The sequence below is a fragment of the Macadamia integrifolia genome, chromosome 5, assembly GCF_013358625.1.
Source record: "Macadamia integrifolia cultivar HAES 741 chromosome 5, SCU_Mint_v3, whole genome shotgun sequence".
Taxonomy (NCBI): domain Eukaryota; kingdom Viridiplantae; phylum Streptophyta; class Magnoliopsida; order Proteales; family Proteaceae; genus Macadamia; species Macadamia integrifolia.
The window spans coordinates 30,735,260-30,738,721 of record NC_056561.1 but is presented as its reverse complement, the minus strand read 5'-3'; positions in this window follow the sequence as shown (position 1 = coordinate 30,738,721).

Below are 3,462 nucleotides of genomic sequence, written 5' to 3'. Positions count from 1 at the left end.
TGAATAAGGAATTTTGGAGTCTACTTATTTACAAGTTTGCCGAGATAGGATATAAATAGGTCAGAAAAGATTGGAAGGAGGGAGAACAAGAAGAAAATGGGGAAACGGTAGTCTTCAGATTCGTTTCCTAGCCTCTCTTTCATCTTGATTGTACACATGTTGATATCCACGTGTCAACATCCAAGACTGGCTCTGCCAACAGCCGCCAGATTCTCTGGCTACAGAGGAGCTCGATCCCAATATTTCAAGAAGGTGGGGATTAGAGGGTTGAACCACAACCTTCCTTAGACTTACGCTAGAGCCCAATTGCCCCTATTTATTTAGTTGATGTTGAGAATTGAGCACATCACCGAATTTTTGCTTACGAATACTTATTACCATTCTCAATCACATGAGATTAGGGTTACAAACCTATAATCTTTCAGCCGACTCTGATCTAGGATTGGATTGGGTCAGAATTGGCTTGGATTGGTTTGTATCAGCCTCAGAATCATGATCCTAATGCATGGTATCGGTTTTGATATTGGCCATCCTAAAAACCGATATAGTATCGGATTGTTCGTGTCAAATAGAGATACCTTGATTTTTCTTAAAAAACAGAGTTTTGACATTTTTACTCTTGGTTTGTACTGTTCAACGGATGTGATATCACTATATCAGGCAAATATCGGAATCGGCAACATGCAAAACTGATACAGATCATCCGATATATGCCATGCTCAGAATCGACATTTTTCGACCCGAACCGAATCGGCCTCAACAGAACGGATTCCTCTCCAGATTGACCCCAATTCCCAAAACAAACCCTGCATGGGATTCCCTGTACCTGAACAATAGGATATTAAATTTTAGCCATACATAGGAGGACCCACTCGATACTCCGTAGTCCGTAGTTGAGGACCACCAGCGGGAACTTTCTTATGACAGTTGATAGAACGTGGCGAACGTCAACGTTGAATAAAAATCCCAAAACATTCAAAAAGTTTGCCCTCTCAAATCTAAATTCTCAAACTGTCAAACTTTCCAATTGAGACCCCCTATTTGATTCGTTCACCTATCTAACTTTCTCCTTCTTTCCTTTTATCCAAATACAATCATAACCTCGTCTTTGACCAGTTGTCATTGCTATCTTATCATTGGCTGAGGGAACAAATAATTAAAAAAATTTGTCTACCGACTGGTCCCCGCGGCCAACCACCAGTGCACGTTCCGTGATAAAGGGCTTTTACAAAGTCATAGTGGCATTGGAACCGCCTTAAGTCTTTAATGGGGAATCGTGCCGATACTATTTATTCGCGCATGTGAATGTATATGAATGATCTTGATCCGTGGATATAATCATAGTTGTCACGGCATCAAATCAATCTAAGGTAGTGAAGGGGTGACTAATCGATTTAATGATGAATCGCTCGTTATGGCGTTGCCATGGCGATCAAATCGTCCATGTATCGTTTTTTATTTTCTCTATTTTCTAAAGTTATTTAGTATGTTACCTTTTTATTTCTCCTATTTTTTAAAGTTATTTAGCATGCTACAAGCCTACAATATATACCCTATAACAAATAAAATCAACATTAAGCAACATCAAATCATCAAAAATCAAAATAGCCCTATTAAAATTACTCTGCATTTTACAAAAAATCGACCGCCTAGTGAATTAGGCATGACCTGGTGTCCATGGCGGTGCCATGGCGACGTCTATCAGCCAATGGCGACCACCATTTGTGAGTCACGTAAATCGTAGCACTGCCATGAACTTCTTTTTCAGCCAGGACGCCAAATCACCACCTTGGCGACACCATGACAACTATGGGTATGACATATTTTCTCTCTCCTCATTTAGTAGATGTCATATCCACAGATCAAGATTGTACATTCACGTACGTGAATATTCATTTTTCTCATTTTGTTGCTAAGGTGGGCCACCATTATAGAGCGACCGACACTATTTTTTTGTTGCTAAGGTGGGTCACTATTAAAGAGCGAGGAGGGAATTGGGAGAATCAAATCCTCTCCAATGTATCAATGTACCCAACGCCTAGCAGATTACAAATGGTGTGTGTTCAAGTGTTGTCAGTATCGTAACGTGGGCTTCGACTCCTCTATTGTGCAATAAAAGGGTAAGACGAGGGGTCAAGAAAGGTCGTGCTTCAAATTGGAGAACCAAGCGTATGGAAAGGAACTCAACCCAAATACAAGCTTTAGATAAAGCTTCAACAAGCAAAGGCACAACTAATTGAGATTATGTTTGGTTGTCAAGAAAAAGAAAAAAAAAAAAATTCAAAAAGAAAAGATTGATTTAAAGAGAGGCACATGCCTAAAATTTTCCAATATGATGCATTGATTGATTTATTTGTTTCATTTTCTTTCAAGTTCAAAATTTTTTTTATTTTTTTTTCTTGACAAACGAACATAACCTAAGTCGATTATTCACAACCTAGCGTGACACTTAGGCACCGTTTGACAACGTTCCGTTTCTACCATTTCTGTTTTTTCTTGTTCCCAGAAATAGAGAAACAGCCTAAAAAACGTTTGATAAAATTGTTCCGTTTCACTTATTTTTAGAAACATAAATCAAAATTTATACATATTTACAATTCTAGAAACGACTTTGACCAAACGAGTCGGACTTGTTTCGTCGTTTCTAGAAATGAATTTGAGAGAAAAAAAATGTTGTTGTACCCAATAAATCTCTCAACTATTTAAACCTAAAAGGAGGCAATTGAACCCTCTCTCCCTTTTGGGCATTCAATGATACTATTGGGTTTTTTAGTGGCATCATGTCTACAAAAAAAGTTTTAAGAAACAAGTTTATCAAACACCAAAAAATCAAATTTTGCTTTCGGAAACGTGAAAATCAATTTCTGCTGTTTCTAAACACAAAAACAGTAGAAACGTTATCAAATGGTGCCTTAATATTACACATGAGGGCGCCTTCCAAATGGATTGGGATCCTTTCCTAAGTGGTGATCGCCCAGGTTTTGCCCATAGCTACCTTGACGATCGACACGTATCTAAGTGGTGATCTAACAACTCTTGGTGTAGTGCCTTTGTTCTGATCGATAAAAGCACAGTCGTTGGATCACCAATTGAACATGTGTCAATCATCCAAATAGCTATGGATTGACTTGGATGATCACTACTTAAAAGAAGAGCTGAATCCCTTCTAGATCCGCTTCAATGCGGCTTGACGCCTAACTGCATTAGAGAAGATCTTGTTCTATGGTTATCTATGAAAGATTTGAATCCTCTCTAGCCAACGGTGCTGGAAAAGGACCAGTGAGGAGAGAGAGATGAAATAGAAAAGAGAAATCAGGAGCGAGAGAGAGATTCCCCTCACTGGTCCCTCCCACCGCCTAGTGAGGGTTTGCGTCCCTCAATTTTTCGCTCTCCTTTTTCCCATTTCCCTTTCTCTCTCCTATGTTGTCTCTCTCTCTCTCTCTCTCTCTCTCTCTCTTAACT